The sequence below is a fragment of the Salarias fasciatus genome, assembly GCF_902148845.1.
Source record: "Salarias fasciatus chromosome 23 unlocalized genomic scaffold, fSalaFa1.1 super_scaffold_20, whole genome shotgun sequence".
Classification (NCBI taxonomy): Eukaryota; Metazoa; Chordata; class Actinopteri; order Blenniiformes; family Blenniidae; genus Salarias; species Salarias fasciatus.
In genome coordinates, this window is record NW_021941230.1 from 17,429,058 (window position 1) to 17,440,204 (window position 11,147).

The following is an 11,147-nucleotide window of genomic DNA, read 5'->3' on the forward strand; positions in this document are numbered from 1 at the left end:
TTTTCTGGGTCGAAGCGTCTCACTTTGTTGTGAAACGGGTTTGTGGTTCTGGCGGCATCGGTTGGTTCTTCATGTTCAACCTGAGAGAATCTCCATCCGTGGCGAAGTGCAGCGCCCTCTGTGGTGGGAGGCGGTAAATACACCACCTGAAACCTGATGGAGGAGCTCTCAATACACCACCCAGAAAAAATGATGGAGGAACAAATCTGCTGCACTCCTTTAGAACACCTTCATTCCCTCTGATGAGGGGTTTAAACTGGGCCTCCATCAGGCCTCCATCAGGCCTCCATCAGGCCTCCATCAGGCCTCCATTATAGCCTCCATCAGACCTCCATCAGGCCTCCATTATAGCCTCCATCAGGCCTCCATCAGGCCTCCATCAGGCCTCCATTATAGCCTCCATCAGACCTCCATCAGGCCTCCATTATAGCCTCCATCAGACCTCCATCAGGCCTCCATTATAGCCTCCATCAGGCCTCCATTATAGCCTCCATCAGACCTCCATCAGGCCTCCATTATAGCCTCCATCAGATCTCCATCAGGCCTCCATCAGACCTCCATCAGGCCTCCATCAGGCCTCCATCAGGCCTCCATTATAGCCTCCATCAGATCTCCATCAGGCCTCCATCAGACCTCCATCAGGCCTCCATCAGGCCTTCATCAGGCCTCCATCAGACCTCCATCAGGCCTCCATCAGGCCTCCATCAGGCCTCCATTATAGCCTCCATCAGGCCTCCATCAGACCTCCATCAGACCTCCATCAGGCCTCCATCAGGCCTCCATAAGGCCTCCATTATAGCCTCCATCAGACCTCCATCAGGCCTCCATTATAGCCTCCATCAGACCTCCATCAGGCCTCCATCAGACCTCCATCAGGCCTTCATCAGGCCTCCATCAGACCTCCATCAGGCCTCCATCAGACCTCCATCAGGCCTCCATTATAGCCTCCATCAGACCTCCATCAGGCCTCCATCAGGCCTCCATCAGGCCTTCATCAGACCTCCATCAGACCTCCATCAGGCCTCCATCAGACCTCCATCAGGCCTCCATCAGGCCTCCATCAGGCCTCCATTATAGCCTCCATCAGGCCTCCATCAGACCTCCATCAGACCTCCATCAGGCCTCCATCAGGCCTCCATAAGGCCTCCATTATAGCCTCCATCAGACCTCCATCAGGCCTCCATTATAGCCTCCATCAGACCTCCATCAGGCCTCCATCAGACCTCCATCAGGCCTTCATCAGGCCTCCATCAGACCTCCATCAGGCCTCCATCAGACCTCCATCAGGCCTCCATCAGACCTCCATCAGGCCTCCATCAGAGCCAGCAGTCAGTGGGTCTCTGTGGTGGAGGAAGGGTGGGGGAACCAGGGGGAGAACATCCTGATGAGGGGTCAGTGATCAGTGTCAACCAGCTGTTGGGTGTTGTAGTTTTTGAGTCCAGTTGAATCCAGCAGCAGTTTTCAGTTTTCAGTTCACTCGATGTTTTTCTTCCCGTTTGAAGCCATCCTGAATTCTTCTGGGATTTATTTGATATTTATTTTGGAATTCTGATTTGACTTCCTGCGTTCGTGTGAAAGTTTCCTGAAAAAGCCGAAGGCCGTTCAGGTTCAAGGCCGCTCTGCCTGTGTGAGGCCCCGCCCCCGCGGCTCTAACCCGGCCAATGAGATTAGCCGCCGTGGCCTCAGGAGCTTGTGAACAAGTGAATCTGGGCGCAGCGACAAAGCTGCGGGGGCGGAGGTGAAAAGCGGCGAGGACCACCAGGTGCTGCCTCTCCACCTCCGGCCGGCCTAGCGAGCGAGCGGTGGCGGCGGCGGCGGCGGCGGCGGCGCTCCCCTCCCCTCCGGTCCCCCACGGGGCTGAGATGCCGCTCGCTGCAGCCGAGCCAAAAGACATTTCAAGTGAGCACTTCAAAGAGGCGGGATTATGTTCAGCAGAGTGTCCTGAGGGGATCCTTTGAAGGAAACTTAGAGCTCTGCCACCGGTGGCCGCTCGCTCACTCTCACTGCCTGTGTGTGTGTGTGTGTGTGTGTGTGTGTGTGTGTGTTTTTGTTTGTTTGTCTAAACCCATTTTGCTCACTGCTGCTGCCACCGAGCTGCGGCGCTGGGAGAGGCCTCCTCCTCCTCCTCTTCCTCCTCCTCCTCCTCTCCTCCTCCTCCTCCTCCTCCTCCTCCTCCTCCTCCTCCTCTTCCTCCTCCTCCTCCTCCTCCTCCTCCTCCTCCTCCTCCTCCTCCTCCTCCTCCTCTTCCTCCTCCTCCTCCTCCTCCTCCCTGACTGTAAACAGAATCTGAGGAGTTCGACTCCAGAGCTGCTGAATTCTCTCCGGGAGCCGAAGCTTCTGGAAGGTGGAGGAAGAGCCTCCATCTGGAGGAGGCGGAGCTCCGCTCAGCCGCAGGAGCGCAAACTGTCATGGCCGCCGTGTTTACATGTGTCGCAGTATGTCGCAGAACGTAAACAGATTATGTAATCTGATTGGGATCAGATTAGCACGGTGGCTGCTGGGAGTTTGCATGTTCTCCTCTCAAACAGGGGATTTACTGAGAACAGGGAGATTTATTAATATGAAGAGAAACACAACAACACAACGCACAACCGAGAAACACACAGCAACACAACATGTGAACCATCCTGGACTGAGACGTCTCCGTGTCTCAGGCTGTCCTCTGTCCAGGACTCCTCTGAGTCCGGTGCTTCAGCGGCCGACAAATTGCGCACATCTGTAGCACACCTGCACCACCGACCGGGGCGAGCCGGGCAGCAACAACAATAACAACAACAACAACAACCACAGCAACAACAACAGCGGCAGCAGCAGCTCCTGCTGGCCATTATCATAATTAAAGCCGCATCCATTAAAGGGGTCAATCAGAGCGGCTGCTTCTTCCACAGATGGTGGTTTGTTCTGAGAGACACACACACACACACACACACGTGAGAGCACAGCCCTGCTGCCTGAGTGCTGACACACACACACACACACACACACACACACACACACACACACACACACACACACACACACTCTGAGGACACTGAGCTCACATGAACAGGTAGATCATGCAAACTCTGCCAAGAAAACGTCGGAAATTAACCTCCAGACTGTTTCCATTTGAGAGAATATTAATCTCAGTGTGTTTAAAGTCCAGCAGCTCCTCCGCCGCTCTGGACACGCCGAGGTGAGAGCAGCGGCGTTGTGTGGTGTAACTGTGTGTGTGTGTGTGTGTGTGTGTGTGTCAGCGTCTAAACAGAGGTTGGAGTGTGACTCTTAACTTCTCCAGTGGAATCTGGTGCGAAGCCGCCGCCGCCGCCGCCGCCGCCGACCCCCGGGCGGCGTGGGCGGGGCCAGCGGCCGCGGAGCCCCGGCGGGGGGTCGTGGCGGCGGCGTGGGCGGGGCCAGCGGCCGCCGCGGCCCCGGCGGGGGGCCGGCCTCCGCCCGAGATGAGGACTGACACCGGGTTCAGGGGTTAATTTGTGTAACGGGCGAATTTGCATACAAATGAAAAATGACAGAATTTTTCTGTTCTCCACAACTTTCAATGTCATCCGCATCAAGCCGGCTCTATCTGCCCCCCCCTCCGCCCGCCCCCCCCCCCCCCCCCTGCGCCCGTTTGAAGAATATTCATTACTTGTGAAGCTGGGGCACCTTGTTTGCTATTAATCTCCACCGCAGGTCAATGACTTAATTTGCTCAACTTTATCAGTGGCGCCATTCACTTCCTCTTTCTTCCTCCGCCCGCCTGCTGCCTTTGTAGCTTTTCTAAAGTCGTCTCATTGCTTCTCTTCACAGAGACCAGCTAAGCTTTCTAAAGCACAACAAAGGCACAGTAACTCTGCTCTCACACAGTTTTGAAGACATAAATGAATTACTTGAGAGGGAAATATACGCCGGCCCTCCAGATCGCTCCTTCTTCTTTTCTCCTGCGTCGGCCGACAACTCGAGGAGAGATTTCCTCTCAAATCTCCGCTTTTCCTCCTCCTCCTCCTCCTCCTCCTCGCCGCACGTCTTGATTGGATTGATTGTTTTTCTAATCCAGGGAAAATTACTCTGCAGAACGGGGTCACACGGCGGCGGCAGGATGGAGGAAGTGAGCGGAGGTGGATCCGGCTCGTCGTCCTCCGCCGGGCCGGGCCGATCGGAGGAAAACCGGTCGGAACCGGCTGGTGGAGCCGCCACGCCGGGTCAGGCAGGCCACCTTTAAACCGCCGGTCGTGCTTTAACGGAGACGCTCCTCCAGCAGGGGGCGGCGCGACTCTGAGTCCGTCGTCTCTTCAGCGTTTCCAGAACAAGCCGGCCGCTTTCAGCTTTCGTTGGGCGAATCCTTCCTTCCTGGAAGTGATCTGAACGGGTGGAGCCGGCTCCTCCGGCTCCTCCGGCGCCACGGACCGGGCTTCATTAGGACGCCGCGCTGCCTCCTCCAGGAGGAAAGTTGAAGGCGAGGCAGAGCAAAGCGGAGTTGAGGCGAGGGAAGAAAGCGTCCAGCGAAGCGTTGTTTGGATCTTTATGCAAAAAGCTCCTTTGTGCTTCAGACTCTTGATCCCCGCGGGCGCAGCGCGGCGGCGTATTGATCCGGGCCTTTCATCAGCCTTCCTCTCACCTTAGACGGCTTTGAGGGCTCCGGCAGGACGGCCCGGCTGCCGGCCGGAGATTAGGGCGGAGATAACCTCCGCGGGGCCCGATAGGTGGAGGAGCTGTCTAATTAGAGCTGATCAAAGCCGCAGACTTGATCCCCAAAACAAACCTGCTCAGGAGGAGGAGCTCTTCCTTTTTCCCTGCTTCATCTGCATGCGAGGGACTGCTGGTTCAACGCCCGGTCCCGACACCTCCGCCCGCTCGCCGGGCCTCGTCCAGCCCCCCCCCCCCCTGGCTCCGCCCCCCTCTGAAGCCCTCAGTTTGTTTTACACGTATCGGTTGCAGCGCGTTGAGTAAATATTATTCTTCCAGCGAGTCCAGATCCAGATGTTTTAATGCCGTCCACATGCTGCCTTGCTCTGGGCGGATGAGCAGCTCCACCTTGCTGTTTTCTCGCCGTCAGATAAGGATCGGACCCGCAGCACGACGCCAGGCGTCGTCTGTGGAAGCAATTAGCCTGATTGCAGAGAGGAAGGGCAGAAGCCGCTCTCGCTTCTCCTGGACGCCGGGCGTTTTATCGCCGCGCAGGCGATTGAACCGGGACTCTTCCCGAGGTGCCGCCGTTTGTGGCATCCTTCTTCAAAGTTTGAGTGTTTTGCTCATTAGGTGGCGTCCTCGGAGGGCCGGCGCCCGGCGGCGGCGGCGGCTGACGAGGCCAAAACGCCGCGGCCGACGCGCTGAACCTCATCCCATTTACTGCCAGACGTTTGATGCAAATGTACAAATTGCCACGACTGTGAATGTATTTGAAATTTGATCACATTTCATAGCGGAGCCTCGGCGCTCGGAGCCACGGCGCCACAAACACCCGGCGCCCCGAGTCCCTCTAATGAACTGCTGATGAAAGAAGTTTATTCCTCCATATTTTCTGACTTTTCCCATTAGTTTGACACATCTCCAGCCACTCGGGGCTGCATGTCGGCTCCTAATCTAAATGGAGGGCGCCGGTCCGGGGGTCCGGGTTTGCATACATTTCTCCAGACGGTCGTTCCTTCGGCTCGGGGAAAAGTCGAGGCCGGATTTCACTTTCCGATCTCGCCTACCTGTGATCCCCGGCATGCGCCAGGCCCTCTTTCCTCTGGCGCTAAACATATGCTCCGAGCATATGCTCCGTGCAGCATATGCTCCTCCAAAGCTGCCGTCAGCCCCGCCTCCTGCCGGTCCACGGCGAGGTCTGAATCCAGGAAGTAGTCTCCACCTTGCTCCCAGATTCACTCAAGAAACCAGGAATTTCACACCGTGGAGGGAAAAATCCCATCCAGGGGCGTCCTGTGACGGCGCTGCGTGTCTCCTTCTGCAGGCCTGTGTGTGTGTGTGTGTTTGTGTGTGTGTGTTGGGAGGGGGATTATTACCCATTGCCTCCGTGCATTAAGCCTCCCCTCATCCACTGCCAAAGGCCTGACCCAAATATGGCTGAAAGACAACATGTGACCTGTTTAGCTCTGCACTCCAGGCTGTGGTGGTGGCGGTGGTCCGGCGTGTGTGTGTGCGTGTGTGTGTGTGTGTGTGTGTGTGTGTGTGGGGAAGGTGGGGGTCTATTAGTGGGAGAAAGCACAGATGCCGGCAGATGGCTAACATATTGTCCAGAGTCGACCCGAGCGCAGAATAATTAGTGGAAAGTTCAGCGGTCTCAGGTCTGCAGCCTGGCTTCACCTCCGAGTCGCCCCCCCCCCCCTCACCGCCTGCCCCCCCCCACCCCCCCACCTGCCCCCCCGATCTGCCCATCATGAACCCAACCTGCCGGTTTCCAGCGCTCTTGTGCTTCCTGCTAATTTCATGCTGCTGAGCGAAAAACCGGAAAACCAGCGGCTCTCCTTATCGCCGCCGTTCGTAATTATGCACGTTTTGGGGAAATAGTTTGACTTGAAATTACTCTCTCACACACACACACACACACACACACACACACACACACACACACTCCAGCGCTGGTCAGGCTGTGAGTTATCAATAGCTGAACAAATAACTTTTTGTTCTTCATTTCTCAAATAAAAAAAAAACACGAGAGAAAAAGTTAGTTCTAAAAATGCAAATATGTTTCCCCCAAATTGACAATAAGTGGAGAAAAGCTGCAGGACAAATGTCAAGACGTGGTAAAAAGAGCAGCGGAAATCTGAACGTGGTCATTAAGAACACGCAATAATACAAAATTATAGCAGATGATTTCTGTGCATACAAGCTTCTATAAGTGCAGTTTTTATATGTGGCGCTTTGGGAGGAAGAGATCCGGCGCTCAGGGAGCAAAAAGTAGATTTTTATTGTTTTTACTCACTTTAATAAAAAAAGCTTGATAGACAGGAAGCAGAGCTGCACTTATGAAGGCGGAGCCGTAATGTGCCGCTCACTGCGGAGGTGCTCGGTTATGAGGTGTACATTAAATCTGTAAAATAAAAGCCGCAATCACCATAAAGTCCGTCCTCCAAGGCCTTATGAGAATCTCAATTACTGCAGGATCCTGTTGCTGCGCCGCCGCTCGCACTCCGAATTACAGCGCGAGGAAGTGAGGAGCGGATGCTGCGTGCAGCGGAGCGCACACACACACACACACACACACACACACACACACACACACACACGCCTGGAAATGTGTCTTTTGGCTATGAAAAAGCTGTCTGTACTCATTTGTAGTCCCCAGCCTGAGGGTAAATCAGATCACGGTGATGGCGTGCGCTCCCCCCCCCCCCCCCCCCCCCCCCCCCATCCTCCCCCCTCCTTCCTCCACCCTCCCCGGGTTGGAGCCCCGGCTCAGGTAGTGCTGGGGGGGGCCCCGCTCCGCCTGGAGCCCGATCTGTGTCCCCCAAATGTCCCCGTTGCCGCCGGAGGACGGACGGCACGTGCACGAACCGGAGCGGAGCCGCTCACGTGCACGAACCGGAAATAAACATGCAGCTCTGGTTCAGCGGGAATGTTCCTGAAGTTGTTGGCGGTGAAGCTGCTGACGGTGGTGTGACGTCCTCCATTGAAGACTGAAACAGTCCCTGAACCTCTCACACTGCCAGACTTCAGACTCCAGCCTGTCCTGTCCAGTCCTGTCCAGTCCTCTACGGGACACGGAAGCTCACGGCGGTGATGGTGAGATGGCGGTCTTGGCTCTGAGTCGTGGTCATACGTCGCTCTGTGAAACCGGGTCAAGGACGACCAGCGTCCTCGTCCGGGACCGAAGATCGGCTGCCGTGAAGTTCTGACGGTGTCGGGGGGTTTGGGGCGGCGGAGGGACTGCTGCTGCTGCTGCTGCTGCTGCTGCTGAGATCCATGGTGATGTTTTATGTTTACATGCAGCGTTTTATTGGAAATTGACCGTCGGTGAAGGCTAATAACCGGCAATGCTAATGTAAAAGGCTAGTAGATGCTAACACGACTTACTTCACTTCATTTGCAAAGTCTCAGCATCTGAGCCTCGACCGCGTCCATTTTATTCTCTTTCTTTTGGGGCTTTTGCTCCGAACACAGATGTGCTAAGGGTGAGCGCTCCACTGTCCAGCTGATAGCATGCTAAAGGTACTAGCGGCTCGTTTTATCGGGCTTCATCCCAGCGGGAGTCAACTGACGCTCGGTTCATGTTTTGCTAGCGCTCTGTTGACGCTTCGGTTGCCATGGAGACACGTGCTTTTTCACATTAAGTTAAACTCAATTCTGCTTTAAAATGACCTGAAATCTCAGTTTCGAATGAAATGACGTCTCTCAGTCAAATAGTCCTCCGTCGTGTAAACGCTGATTCCCGCCGTTCTGCTCGTTCATGAAGACGCTCAGAGTTTAACTCAAAGCGAGACGGTTTACTTAACGGGAGAATAGAACCTTCTCAAAGCCGAAGAGTTGAAGTTAATCCAGAAAGAAAGAAGCTGGAAGTGGAGTGTGTTTACTTCCTGTTGACGTCCGCCTGCTGACCAATCAGAACTCTTCACAGCCCTCAGGTCTGAACAGGAAGTGGATGAAAGCCAATCAACCTTGACCAGAGTTACTATTCCCATGAAAACACCAAGAAAAAAATGATTTAGTTAAGAATAAAAAACGTGGCCGCTGTGTGTGTGGGATCCAGATGCAGCTCCGGTCTGGGGTCCCTGGTTCGATCCCCTGGGGCTGGTTTGATTTAAAAGGACTTGATGTGGTGAAGAAGCTTGAGGAGGATCAGACCCTGATCTGAAGGTGGGTTCAGGTCACGAACAGGCGAAACCAGCCGACAGATGAACATAGATCCAGCTCGGCAGCCCCCCCCCCCCCCCCCCCCCCCCCCCCCCCCCCCCCACCCCCTCCCCTCCCAGAATTCATTTCATGCTAATGATAATGACAATAATCCACTGTGGACGGGAGAAGGAGGCCCTGCAAAAACAACAGTGTTCCCGGTTAATATGATCAGTGGGGATGATTCTCTCCTCGATAATGATTCATCAAACGGTCACAAAAGGGCTCCAGTCATTAATAAAAGAACAGAGTGGAGGCACCTTGGGGATCTTCCTCCGCCGCCCCGCGCTCGGACCCACTTATCATTAAAGCCGGTGAGGACTGAGCGCTACATCTCAATGAAATCTCATTGTTGGATTTCAAGATGTGAATAAAATTCCATTTCAAATTAGGGCCTATTAGCATCACTAAGAGCGGGACGATCCGGGTGACCTTTTCCCCGCTTGGAAGTTTCCTCCTCGGCTGGTTTACAGAGGTGAACAGAAGGTCTTCCTCTCTTCCTCTTCCTCGTCTCCTCCTCCTGCGTCCCGCCTCCCGCTCTCGCCTGTCAATCAAACCCGGTCGTCGGGTTCTCCCGGTCCGGTGGCGCAGTGGAGAGGCCGTGCGGCCGCCGCGGTTCTTTCAGGTCGGCAGGGCTCGGCGCTGCCGGTGCGAAAAGCAGAATAATAAGAGATTAGCAGCCGAAGTTAAAGACAATTTAAAGTGCAGAGCGTCTGAGTCTGAGAGGCGTGAACATCAGATTAATGATACCCAAAAAGTAATGGAAGCGTCTGAGGAAATAACCTCACACCTTTCATTTCACAAAGTGCTGAGCTTTCCTCCTCGGCCGCCGCCGCCGCCGCCGCCACCACCGGCACAAATGGAAAAAGCCTTTTTTTTTTTTGCTCTCCTCCTGTGTTTTTAATCCCTTTGCACCCTAATTGGCCTCTCTTTACTGTGAAGTGAGTTCAATCTGCAAGCAGATAAAACAAGTGTTGGGGAAGAGGGCGCCGGCGCCGTGGCACTGTGTTCCCAAGCATGAAGTGAGAGCGTCTGCAATTAAAGACTGCACTCTCCTTCAAACCGCCGCCACTTCTTCGCTTTCCCTCCTCCTGCAGCGCCGCGCGTCGCCTCCCCTCGGCGCCGTAATCACAGCGCCGGCGTCGGCGCCGGGCCGCTCAAACACAGGGAGCCGGTCGGGCCGGTACCGGGATCCATCCGCCGCCTGGATTCCATTGAGAGCAACGAGCTTCCAGGCTAGCTTCCAGGCTATCCCCGTCGCCATCGCCGGCGCCGGCGCCGTATCAGCTCAGGAGGCTGACAGGCCTGTTTCAGTGGCGACGGAGACAAAGGATGCTAATGCTAATGCTAATGCTGAAGAAGATGGCTGACTGAGACGCCGTTCAGAGCGCGTTTAATGGGAAAATCTTCATTTTTTTAGTTTTCATTTCATTTACATGACAACATTCTGACACGATGCCTGTTACCATGGAAACAAGCAGAAACACTGCAGTTTTCGTGTTTGTTTCCCCCGTTTCCATGGAGACGGACTCATTTAAACAGAGACAGAAAACACAAGGAAAGTTTTTGCTTCTCTTTTGAAATCTTCGCGAGCGGATAAAGATTAAAGCGAACGCTAACAGAGGTGGAAATACACTGATGACCACTGATATTTAGTTTTTTTGGAAAACTTTTCTGTTCTTGTCTGCCGTTTTGAACGATAGTTTTTGAAAGTCGGCGTCCTCAGGATGTGTGATGTTCCCTTGATTTTTCTGGAAAATACCTGAACTTTAACCTGGAAACCTTTAATGTGAAACTCAGTGTGTGGGGGAAAAAAAAGAAGCTTTCTTTGTGTGTGTGTGTGTGTGTGTGTGTGTGTGTGTGTGTGTGTGTGTGTGTGTGTGTGTGTGTGTGTGTGTGTGTGTGTGTGTGTGTGTGTGTGTGTGTGTGTCAGAGACGTTGGGGGACAGAAAGTTTCTCTTTGTCAGAAAGCTGAGAGAGCTGCGACTCAAAGCCGGAGCGTCCCTCCTAATTAACACTTTGAAAGATAAAAGCGGTTTATTAAATCAATCAGGATGACGGTTGTTTGTGAATCCCGGCAGATAAGGACATTTGCATATTAACTTTGCAGCTCTAACCTACATTTGAGGATCTTTGGAGATTGTGGCCGGCTTCAATGTAAATATTTTCCCCTCGCCGTTACTGTACACGTTTTAAAGTTTCATCGGCGCCGCTCTCTGGTGGCTCCTCGGCTCATTAAAAAGTAAAGAGCGGGATAAATAAGCAAACATACAACGTAAACAGACAAACAAATGAATGAAGGCAGGCGGCGAGGAATGTGTGGCGGGAAAACAATCTGC

At 54.1% G+C, this 11,147-nt stretch overlaps 1 long non-coding RNA gene across 1 annotated transcript; it reads right to left on the reverse strand.

Annotated features, from left to right (window-relative positions):
- Positions 1-977: 977 nt before the first annotated feature.
- LOC115383747 (uncharacterized) lies at positions 978-1,315 on the reverse strand. Its single transcript, XR_003930740.1, has 3 exons — positions 1,202-1,315; positions 1,101-1,133; positions 978-1,066 (listed from the first exon to the last, which is right to left on the reverse strand). It is a non-coding gene; the product is annotated as an uncharacterized LOC115383747 (long non-coding RNA).
- Between the last annotated feature and the right edge of the window lie 9,832 nt (positions 1,316-11,147).